Genomic DNA, 12,742 nt, shown 5'->3' on the forward strand with positions numbered 1-12,742 from the left:
TCTACTCTAACTTTCCTTTCAGACCCGCATTGACTGCACTATAATAGCTGCCAACATTTGGTAAGGATTAGCCTTTCATTTAGACAAAAGCAAGCATTCCTTAGCTAAATCAGCACTTTTTGCCATCAGACTCATAAAACCTTTTCACAACACAGATTTTCAAGAGAATCCTTTAGGGTTTTAGGATGCTGCTCCTTTTACTAAGTAACAAAATACACCCCAGGGTGTCTCATTGACCGCACTCAGCTGTCCTTTGACCTCTGCAATTGTTTAGCCTAACTTCAGGGCCACAGAATCTGCCTCCCCCCTATCAAAAAGGCTAATGTTGCTTCCTCCTAGCACCTGGTGAAGCAAGATCCTAGAGGTTCCCCCCTCTTCGAGACTTATACCATATTCCAGATGTTGCCAGGCAGGCAGGTTTTGAGAACCCACAAGCGCCACTCAGAACCCGGGCTGTGGCCATGACCCGCTTGCTCCGCTCAGGGCTGCCCTTGCCCCAGGGATACAACAGGTCATAAAGCAGGAATAGATCTTCAGCCTTCTGGGTACGCTGGCTATTTAAATGCAACAAGAAACTATGTGAGCCCAATATTGTGTACTGAGACAAGCCTCCCCCCTTTTAGAAGTCAGGAAAAAAAAAGACGTGTGAGAATCTCAGTTGGAAGCACAAATCTATCCCAATCATTACAAAGATCTGCATTCTTCTTCCCATTTGTTTTAAACACTTTGAGAGGACAAATAAACAAACAAACATTCACCCTCCAAGAGCATAAAGCATATATTTAGCTAGTGGCTTAGGTATTTGCAGAGCCTCTAAGTAAAACAGCAGAAGAAAATTGTTACAGCTTCAAAAGAACTGTCATTAAATAATAAAATTGACCTCATTGTGGATACGTAAGAAAAAATGGAACCACAGATCAGCCCTCTCCGGTGAAAGCTGTTCAATTATATGAACTGGATTTCAAGATTTTTTTTAAGAACTTGGACCTTTTATATGCTTTAAGCAAAAATAAAATCATTATTTACAGTCCACATTGTTCCTAAAATGCAGTCAATGGAAATGAAAGCACAGATGCTGAACACAAACGCACAACATATTGCCTATTAGGAAGTGCAAGTACAGTACCTCTCAGATTCCTTTTAACCTATTTGAAATGCAGTCATGATTAAAGGATGCAGCTAAGAGTTTGTGAAGCCTTGCTGCAAAGTTGTTTAAAACTCCAGAACACCTGAAAAATAAAAAGGGAGAAAAAAGTTAGAATTACTCATGCCAGCATATAGTTTATAACAAGCCAACAAAACCTGCCTGTGGAAACCTGGTCTAGGGTGAAAACCGAACTGGGGTAGAGAAAGGAGGGCCAACCACTTCAAAAAGCTTTTTTTTCTTTATAGGAATATTTAGTTGAAAGTGCTCGGTTGCTTCTTTATATTCTACCAGAAGTACAAGCTTATCACAGAATTTACACATTTTTGGCACTGAAGTGGCTATGACAGATTAGGAATTTAGCACATTAATATGAGAAAATTAACTGCTGCAGAAACATTTTAAAAAAGATTACAAAGTAGAAGTAATAATTTTACTATTCATTTAAAAAGAAACAAACTAAATGGGTGAGGAGTTATCTGCCTTGGAGATTAGTGTTCAAAATTAAATCAGATTTGGCTGTTTGCTCTTCTATCTGACTTTCCATAAAAGCATTGAAGTGAAAACATAGCTTATAGAAATTGCAGTTTTTAAAAGAAAATATACCAGAAATACCCCAAGGAATGGTAAAAATGGTATAGCAGGCAGGAGAGTAATACCTAAATTACCTAGGGCTGTACAGAATAGTAATTAACATCAAAAAAAGGTTTAAATTAAGTTATCATTGACTGGACTTCGATAAAACTTTCTTAGGCAGACAAACTTGTTTGGTTTCTCAACAGAAATATTTTGACAAAAGATTTAAAGGAATTTTCTCTGTTGCTCACAAATGGAATTTTAAGGGTTTACTGCTGGGACTACAGCCACAGGCCCACTGTGAAAACCAGAACGCAGCTGTAAACTTAGAATTCAAACTCGAGGTTTTAAAATTAAAGGCCTTTAAGCTTCCTTCCCCTAGTCTCATTTTCAAAAATCAGTCTATCTAGGAGAGCAGCTATAAACTCTGGCTCAGGCCAGGTTTCAGGTAGGATTGTGGTGTTCTGAAGAAAGACGCTAAACAACTCTATTGCCGGGGACCACCGATGCTGCCCCGCCCTGTGCACCCCCCCAACAGTGAACCCATCACAGATGGCCAACAAGGTTAACACACGCAGCTCCCGACCGAACTGTAGGGCTCTGCAGAGACTCCAATGATTGCAGAATGTCAGTAATCCAATTCCAACAGCTCCTGGCTCTGAAATTGGTATTTTTCAGACACGTGCTGAACATTTCACCTGCTAGTAATGACATTTTTGTATTTTCTTCTAATTACACTCAAAGCTAAGACCTTTGGCCCTAGGCCACAGACCTCTATTCAGGCTGCACACATTCTCTTAAAGGCCCTGATCCTTTGTTGTCACTCTCAGTCTTTCATCTATTATTTACATCCATTGAGAAGAGAGATACTCTACCATTTGTGAAGCTTTAAAGCTTCTAATCATCTTAATTTCTTCGCCTTTCAACCAGTGCTTCCCCTTATGGACCAATGCCAACAGTGTGACAAAATAATTTTTCAAGCCAAGATCCTCCTAGACCCTTCCCAAACCTTGACACACACTGGGCTGTAAGTGCCTTTTGTCCTTTGCCGGCTGCTTTTGCAAACACAGACCTTTGCTCAGCTTGGGGGTGGGGGGTAAGGACCTGCTTGTCAGTGGATTCAAGGGAGTTTTCTTAGGGTTTACATACGGGCCTTTTTACACCACTTTCGTTCTGTTAAAAAGTCTAACTCAATTAGTTCAGCTACATCAGAGATGCAGTGAATCTTTAAAAACATTACGTACCTTCTGAAACACCATCAGCTACGAATTTTAAGTTTACTTTTTTTCCAAAAGCTAAACTGTTGATATGCTGCTTTGGTTTTATACTGTTACATGCCCATTCAAAACTGACAGATTGTCACATAATATTTAAGATACACAAAATATCACTAACCTTTTTCCTGATTATTTTGTCCTAACCTTACAATACAATGTAACAAAAAACCAAATTTCTTCATCTGATGTTCAGATCATCTCCTTCTGATCCCTTCTTATTTACAAATGAAGTAGGAAACAAACCAACTGCATTTTTGTCAAGATGCAGAAGTTCTCTTCAGTTTGTCAGCCACCAGTCTTCATTTGCAAGACCTGCGGGATCTGCTAACATATGATCCATCTTGGCTCGTTCTTCCACTACCGTCTGGCTTACTTTTGATTTCTAACAGTGCTTCCTTGTTGTCTGTCCCTTCTGAAGACCCCCAACCCCCTTGTCTTTTCTTATTTTCACCATTTGCTTCAACTAGCAGTTCACTTGAGACTCATCCATCTTACAGTGCCTAAAGTGACAGTTGCTCTCAGGAAGGACCATACTGTTGAGTGAACAAAAGATAACATCACCTCTAAGAACTCGGGGAGAAATACAACTTCAACCCTAAGACACGGTTATCCTGGCAGACACAGCACCATAAACGTCTCCCAAGTGGAAAAAAAAACCAAACCAAACCAAAAAAAACCCCAAACCAAACCAAACAAAACCAACAACTGTGGAGAAAAGGAATCTGACACAATTAAAGGCCAAAAATAGTATCCTTTCTCTCCTGAACTGCAGTCAGTGGTGTTGATGGCCTTTTTATTTTCCTCTTTTTTATTCCTAATACCCCATGGAAGAATTTTGTAGAATTTACCCATGATAAAATCAAGAGGCTCAGAGAGAATGGAGAAATTTCACACAAAAATTATTTTGGGCTCCTACAGACTTGAATGGAGGAAGAAGGCCCTTTGGAACAGTTTCAGTAGAAGGTCACATAAGTCCCTCAACAAAACACAGACGTTACCTTGTTAAAATCTGCACATCCTACAGACCAGCTGTTGCTCAGTTAAATTCCACAGGAATTCAGAATCATCATGCAAGTCTGTGCCCTTGACAAATACATGCTGTAACCAGAGTAAGATTACTTTAATGTCACAGCTGCTTGATAAATCTGCAATCTGCAGGTAACAGCCCCTCAGTGTTTTAACATTTGAGCACATACCAGTTAGAAAAAATTTAAATTTGAATGACAGATTTTCCAGCCAACACCCACATATCCATATACAGAACAATGTCTGTTTCTAAATGAAAATCTGCCCTCTATGCCTAATAGGTTTGAACTAAGATTGCCGACTTGGAATATGCCCAGAAATTCTCTATACGGTTGGTGGAACGGGACTTGTTGAAGTGAGACGAGTCCTGGCTGTTGCTAGAAAACTCTTACTCAACAAAGGAAACATGATATTAACTTCTCCCACTGACATGCTCGCAAAAGTGACACCACAGAAGTGACATCCCTTCTTTGCAGTGAGATGCAAAGAATTCCTCTGTCTCTCAGTAAAGCTTTAAACAGCATCTCATGTTCAGTTTTCAAACACTACAGGAAATAACCATCATTAATAACCATCATTACAGCACATGAGATTGACAGCATGTGACATAAAAGCTAGAGTTGTAAAACAAAGACCAAGATAGGGGGCCTGTTAACCAAACATCTTCTGTTCAATGTAAAGTCCAGGAAAAATCATAACATGAACTTCTTAAGCCTTATTTATTGATTGTATTTAGCCATATTTATTAATTTGTGATATTTAGCCATATTTATTTATTTGTGATATTTAGCCATATTTATTTATTTGTGATATGTTACGATTTTAGGTCCCTATTCTGATGTAGATTCTTTCTATTGTGCTCTCATAGCACAGACAACATCAAACCACCAGAGTAAATACAGAAGTAAGGTAAAAATACACCATTTTTTAATATAGGCTATTTTCCCATAGTATGCCACACAGTACCATTTTGGACATCCAATATAAGGAAATTAAACTAACAACCAGTTTGGTCTTTCCTAAAGAGAATCCCAATTCTGGACCTCACACCACCTTTAGAGTTCCTCTCTGAGCCACTGGGTGATCTGACACTGAAATCTTTGATAAAATACCATTCAATTGGGAAAACACAAATAGGAAACTCTACAAAAGACCATTATTGGTACATGATTGAAAGAGTTGTGTGCAAGACTCTGCTTTCCACCTCACATGCCAGCCTGCTCAGTCACACATCACTCTGGAATTCCAGTACTCGGCAAATGTCAGAGTCCAAGGCACACTGCAATTACCAAGAAGAAAAGCAATGAGAAGACTGAGTTTGGGAGATGTATAGGCACATTCTGCCATGGTATCTGAATCCAGTTTTCGCCACCAACTCTACTGTACTTTGAGTGTCATGATGCCCAGAAAAACTTCCTGAAACTCCTTCCAACCCAAACAAATCAAAAAAGGAAATAAAGTCTGCACTTCACATCCTCACAGGAAAAACTCTTGAAAATATATAATGCTTTCATTCAGAATACTTGAAGATCTTAGCATCAGATATGGATGGAAAAAGTAGTAAACTGCATCCTGCCTTATAAAATCTGTACTCTGCACTCAAATAGGGTTCTTATCATACATCCAGCCATGGATGTACATGGTTGGATCTCCAAATATTTATCACAGTAGAGAGAAGTGTTTATAGTTAATATGCAATCCGTCTTCTGCACGCTGTTGCTTTTAAATAAAACAAAATGTGAGGTAAAAGGTCAAAACTACCAGAAAGAGTCCTAAATAAAAACTCCAACATTACAACCATTTTGCTAGAGGAGACAAGGTATAAAATATGTTATTGGAGTCAAACTACCTATGGAATAGGGCAGGTCGAGGGTACCGATCCAAATAGCAGTGAATAGTAACACAACTGTTGGTGTTAAAGTGTTTAGGAGCTCCAGACTGCTTTGAAAATCTCTCATTTAATGAAAGTAACATTTTGCAGTTAAGCTGAACATTTTCACATGCATGTATATGAAATCAGTCCTCATTCAATGCAATTTTATCATGGAATTACTGAAATATTGATACTAAAGTTACAGGTAACTTCTGTCATTACCATTAAGTTACTGACACTGAAACATGACCTTGAAATGACAGCTTCATTAATGCAAGTTTTACCAGGGAAGGTTTCAAAAAGCCCCGATTAAATTAACTACTTTTAAACACAATAGGATCAATATGTATGCAGAGAATGTACACCCCCATGGCAAGTTCTGCTTGCTTGATTGATCAAAAACAAAAAAAATCCTGTGGCTTTCCAGATCTCAGCTGGTGCCAGAAATCCACATAGAAAAAAAAAATCCATCTAAATGAAACTCTGAAAAGGTTTACCCTTCACCAGTCTATTTGCACTTCAAAAACTCTTTAAGTCCTTCAGCTAAACCCCAGGGTTGAACCATTTCAAAAATGAGAGGGGGATGGCAATGATTTATCTTCCTTCTGTGCTCTGGACAGAGCTGTAAAATCTGCCTGCTGGTGTGCCTGTGTGCTACAGGCTTCTTTTCAGGAACCTCGGATATTTGCTGCTTTTAGAAATAACTCTGCCCAATTCCTTACTGCCCTTCATCTTCTTCAATCAGATGTAATTACCATTTACAGAGTGAAATTTTGATTTTTGTGGACTGGCATGCAAGCTGATGAAGCTGAATCAGCAAAATGGCCAAGCATCTGAAACCAGCATTTTAAAGGAAAATATGGCAAATCTTATTCATATCTGTAAGGATCAACTGTTGCCTTAGTGACTTTGTGCTGAGGAAACACTTGTTTAAACAATCTAATTTAAGCCTATCCCTTATATTTACTAGTATCAAACACATTTTTAGCAATAAGCCCAAAATAATTTTCTGTTTGTAGACAATCAATGTGTTAGGTCACCCAGGATGCATTTTGCAGTCCTCTGTACTTCAAGATACATTACCAATAGAAGGAAAATGGAGATTTCATGGGTCACAAACTTCTGGGTCACAAGGACCTTCAGTCCTGCTGTCAGCCTAGTAAAACTCAATCGATATACTCTTGCTTTATACGTCCACTATTAAAACCCCTGCACCTGAATTTCAAAATTATTTTTTCTGAAGTAAAAACACCAATTCAGCAACTTGACATTCTTGAACAGAATTTAGTGCTCTGATATTCAGTTAGTATGTTAAAAACATAAACACACATATATAAATTAAACATACACCTCCTCCAAACAGCACAGATAAATCCTCAGCACCAACATCCCAGAACAGCACAAAGAGAGCACTGAAACACACCTTTGTAATTCAATTTTTCTAAAGCTTTCTTCTACTCCTAAGACCCAACCCTATAAACAATATATCAGTGACACAACTCTTATCAGTTTAAATTCTTCAGACTTGGGTAAACAGATAGATTTGCTCTCAAGGTAAATAAGAGTAAGAATTATATTATCTATTTTTGCATGGAAAGGACCCATTTATTTCCAAAGTCCTATTCAGATTTTGCTTTTGTCACAGATCTGGTATCTTCTATTCTAAAACAACAGAAATAAATGAAAAATCTTTTATGAAAATATAAAAATATGGACATCCTGCCACTGTAGATTGAGTCTTAGTTAGACTACTTTGAAGCTTTTAAAACATTGACATTGTGCTTGTTTTTGTGCAAGCCAAATACTGGCCCTAACAAAACTGCAGGACTAATCTGAAAAAAAAAACAACCAACCTAATCACTCTATTAATCCCCACTCAAATCCACAAGGATACTTCAGTAAGAGGTTGTGGATATAAGAAGGAATGGCATCTTACTCAGCATTTGACATGCTACTCAACTTAACTCCTCAGAGTCTGAAACTCTCCTCTGCTTCAGAAAGAGAGCAGATGTTTTGAGTATATATCCTCTTTCGTATACACACTTTTCATAATAAAAAAACTCCTCCAATATAACTTGTTTTTTTGCAAAAACTGTAATAGACTATTTATTTGACTGTCCTTCACTGGCTCAAATTTATAAGACCGTGCTGAGGGCATTTATAAACTTGCATCTATTCCTGATGTGTTTGCAAAAATTCATTATTCCAACAACAGCCTCATCAGCAAAACACTTCAACTTCCCTATGTATGCCAACATTTGCTATTTTAATAGTAAGAATTTTCATGAAGGTGGAGGTTTGTCTCTTTTTACCACATCCACTATTACCAAGAACAAGCTTTGTGTATCATTTATTGTAACAAATAAGTTTTGAGTATTTGTGTAGCCCTCTATTTTTCCATACTTATTTACAATTCCTGAGAAAACCCCAAATGGACACTGTGATAATAGGATTTGGTACTTCCATTTAAAGCAAAATGAGTATCACCACACCACAGCCAGGTAAACCGACTTCAGAAACTGAAGTCCAAGCAGAGAGGAGAAAAATTCCATAAATCCACAAAAAAAAAACCCCAAAAAACAAACCCCAAACAAACAAAACAAAAAAAACTCCACAAGAATCTGGAAAAACAAAACACAAACAAGAAATACCCTGTGGATTCATTAGCAACCAGGGTGGCAGGCTTTCCACTAATTCCCTTTAAAAGCCCATGACTACCTGCAGAGCCTGGGAGTGCAAATCACATTAGTGGAGCCACCAGATGACCAAAGAAAGCACTGGAGGCCTGGTGAAACCAGTAAACAAAAGGCAGCATTCCAGCTGAATGCCGCTGCTAGAGTCAGCATTGTAAGATGCTTAGATCTGATAACCCAAAAACCAGATTAGCTGCAGGCAACAAAAGAGTAAAATGAGAAACAAAGGGGTCATTTTGACACATGAAGAAATCATTTCCATTAAACCATCTTGAGTTTACTGTGTAGCTATAAAAACTGCTCCTACTTGAAGTGACATTTGAAGCAATGAAGCTGTGACAGTGCAGTGTCTTGGAAAAGCTCCTGAAATAACACATCCCTGAACGCAATATAATTTGAAGAGGCAAACTGGCCTCTTTGTCTTTGAATCTTTATGACATTTTAAAGGTCTGATAATGATTTTTACATCTGTTGTACAGACTTCAGTTAGATGACTTAACACATATTGCTAGGTTTGACAAAAAGAAGATTCATTAGTTTCATCTGTATTTAAAAGTCTCACGCAGAGAACACACATATTATAAAATTTTCATGTAGTTACACAAGAAGGTTGCGTTCTCCCCACAGTCCCCATCTCCTCCCATGCATGTCTCAGGCTTAATATGGGAAAAGAAAAAATCATATTATATTCCTTATCAGAAGCTTAAAACAGGATTTTTTTCCTGAAACAAGTCTAGGCATACTATAATCAAGAGGACCAAACTGCAAAACTCAGACACAAAAGTCCATAAGAATATGCAGACACTAGAGAGAGAGAAGTCAAAACTTTCCAGGCTAAAATTGGAAAATCTGCTACAATTTTGTCTTAGACAATTAAGAATTCTATATACACAAAGCCTTTCTTCACAGGACAGTAAATTGTCCTGCTGTGAAATATCCATGAGCTAGAAGAAATTTCTGAGGAACGCTGAGGCCCATAGGGAACACTTCAGCTTGCTAGTTGTGCTCCCTGCATCTCCTATTGCTAGCACACAATGCAGAAACCTGACACACAAGGAAACAGGCCTTGGTGTAACACAACGTTTCTTCCCTGGTTTTTATACACATACAGCAACTAAACCTGCTAGCTTCAGCAAGGATGGGATTTCACGTATGAAGCGTATGCATCCAGAGCTGATTCTTCTCAGTGACAAGTACAGAGAAAATATACCCAGAAAAACAGCTCAACAGAGTCTGATGGGGACAGCATAAAAGGACAACCTACAGCTGTGTCCAAATACAAACATATGGTATACACTGACCTCAAAATCTTGCTAAAGAGTTTTGCAAACACCTTCTTCTACTTGGTGACTTTTTAAAATACGAAGCCATTAAACACATCTCAAAGGGGAAAGACATAATGCAGACCTCTATTTATAGACTATGGACATCTCTGAGGACATCTGTACCAATATACTCACATCAGAGCCCAGAAGTTCACTGATATAGAGCAGATTCTGTGCACATGTGGTTTTCCCCTGGTTCCAAACCTGTATGCTCTGGAGTACCACTGTGGGATCCATACTGCTCCTAGTATTTTTGCTGCATACATGTCCAGGGGTACAAAGGTGGATGGATAGAAAATAGAGTAGAAGCCTCTCTCTATTACTGTTCTTTTAAAGATAACTTCTTATCCAAAACAGCACTCGGGCATAAACATGCCTTCATAAATTCACAGAAGGAAAATGCAGTGAAAGGTGTGAGGAACAGAATCAAGAAGGAAGGAGATTTCAAAAAGAAATACGACTTGCGGCCAAAATGTGCACGCAGACATGCTATGTAAATCTACATGGAGGGGAAGCACAAGATACTGTTGAACATCAGGCTCATCTTGAATCCCTGTACTGAGGAGATTCAGCCTGTGACCATTCAGAGAAACTCTTAAATGTTTGTATTTATAGCAATTTGCCAGCCTGAATACAAAGATGGATGCAGCTAGTAATCACATACAATGATCCGCTTCAATGCAGTTGGCCTTTATACCGCAAAGAGAAAACAACATGCTTGTTAGTCATGAACAGTTAGATTATGGTTAGAGATTTTTCACAGTATCTTTCTAACAAAAATGTCAGAGCACTCTAAATAAAGAAGCTGATCAGTTCAGAATATTGAAAAAAATCTTTAAATATTTAATCCAAGCAGATCTTGTTTTCAGTTACAAAGGGCTTTTCCAAGCAAGGCTATTTCCAGTTTTGTTGTCTGGGTTCCTCATCACTACAATATTCTAGCAAAACAGAAACTCTTCCAGGGCTTCCTGCTTAACGGCTGTTGCTTGTGCATAAAGACACAGTGTGGCCTGGCCTTCCCAAAAATGCTCTTCTCTCTTTGAGGATTTCTAGTTATTTTTACACAGGAGCAAGCACAAATCTTCCCTTTGCGGGGATTGCCGTGGACCCAGTTCTGTGCAGTTGACTGAACACTTGGGAGGTGGAGGAAAATGGTTTCTTGTTCGTAAGGACATTCAACAGAGCTGACAGAAGGTCCCTAGAAAGAAGACCTCCACATATGCTGGAAAATTGATGGGGTCCTTATAAACCTGATAGGAAAACCACAAACAGATCCAGGCATCTTCACTACTCATGCTGATCTATAACATCTGTGACTGCAGTTTGGGCCTATATCTTCTGTCATATCAAAACTGATTTTGTTGAAAAGGCTCTCTATATCAAGACTTTCACAATGCCCACAGAGTTCCCTGAAGTGATGTACTTGAGCAAAATTTTGGATCACAAATATCCGACATTAGAATAGTTGTACCAGTAAAGTAGAAACTATTCACACAGAAATTATGCCTAATCCAGACACCGCTTGTCATGCTAAAAGTCCAGGAATATTTACAAAAGCAGATATTGAAGCGTTTTACCTAAAGGCTGGTGGAGAAACCAAGCTGCTCTTTGAATAATTAAAAAGAAATCTAGCATAGAGAAAGACAAATTAAAGACTCAGGACTGGGAAATAATACTGCTCAGGATTCACAAGGATAAGACAGTTGCTAGTACTTTTACTCAGTTCTTCCCATTGTCCAGTGCTCTGGCACGAAGGAAAAAAAAAATGGTCAAGGGAAGAAAAGGCCTTTCAACAATAAGAATTTCACCAGAAATGTAAATAGAAAGAGAACACCTTGTCCTCTCTCACACACACTGAAGTAGAGAGATCTCATGAAGACTCAGGAATAAGGAAAAGATCATTCTACTCTTAAAGTGCAGGAGAGGAAAACTGATAGAAACACTGGAGCTCTCTCTGCTTGTGATTACAAACCTGAGAGAGTCTGATAAAGGTGGACTAAGGAGGATAATGGCATTTTCTTCTCACAACATCGTAACCAACTTATACTGACCTACTCCAAACAGAGCTGGCTTTCCTATAAACTGGTACAGGCCTCTGCTTTTGTCAGGGCTTCTTTAGAAACTACACCAGAAACTAAAAAACCCATACAGAAAGATCCTGGAAAAGGCATTCATATTCCCACCAGCTGATTATAGCACAACAATCAGGAGTGTATACAAAAACATATATTAAAATAATACAGGTCTTCAAAGTCTGGCTAGCTCTGAAATGGAAGTCTGCCTCCCTCTTCTTTCAAGGGAAAAGTCTCCATTTCTGCTAAATGTATTGGTTTTCAAGGTCATACATTGATCTATAAAGAAAACAACATGCTTTGATGAAGTAAGAATCTTTCCACAGAATGCAAAAGGAAAACATTTTTTTGTTGCTCACTTAAGTCTATTGCTATTGTACAGACATTTTCAGAGGGCAGGTTGTGTAAAAATTAAATAGGCAGAAAAAATACTGGCTTCAACATCCCTAATGTGACAACAAGCAGTCCTTCCCCTCCATATGCTACATGCTTCTGGTGCCTTTCAGAAAGCTTTTTTATCTCATGCTGAGAACAGACTCCTGCTGCAGATCTGAATGCCGAGGACTGAAAGTTCTGCACAAATGAGACATGGAGTTGGGGAAAATGAGTGGCTGAGTATAGAAAGAAACAGGAAATCAATTCTCAGAGTTGCTATCTTTGCTTCAGTGCTTCTGTTTCACCTCCTCCTCCCACGCTTGCTCTGTCCCTTGGCCAGCTTTCTATTGTACCAGCTCTTTTCCTAGCTACCCACTAGTG

At 38.5% G+C, this 12,742-nt stretch overlaps 1 protein-coding gene across 11 annotated transcripts in view; it reads right to left on the reverse strand.

The window, feature by feature from the left end:
- GREB1L (GREB1 like retinoic acid receptor coactivator) overlaps positions 1–12,742 on the reverse strand; it is a 137,519-nt gene that overhangs the window by 77,887 nt on the left and 46,890 nt on the right. For 10 of the 11 annotated variants that reach the window (XM_027675414.1, XM_027675377.1, XM_027675464.1 and 7 more), the window contains exon 2: positions 1,127–1,229. The exons of the other annotated variant lie outside the window; for it this stretch is intronic. The gene's annotated coding sequence lies outside the window, so the exon portion shown is untranslated. The remainder of the gene's footprint in view (positions 1–1,126; positions 1,230–12,742) is intronic. 11 annotated transcript variants of the gene reach the window in all.

This window comes from Neopelma chrysocephalum, unplaced genomic scaffold (assembly GCF_003984885.1).
Source record: "Neopelma chrysocephalum unplaced genomic scaffold, ASM398488v2 Primary Assembly neopelma1_22, whole genome shotgun sequence".
Taxonomy (NCBI): domain Eukaryota; kingdom Metazoa; phylum Chordata; class Aves; order Passeriformes; family Pipridae; genus Neopelma; species Neopelma chrysocephalum.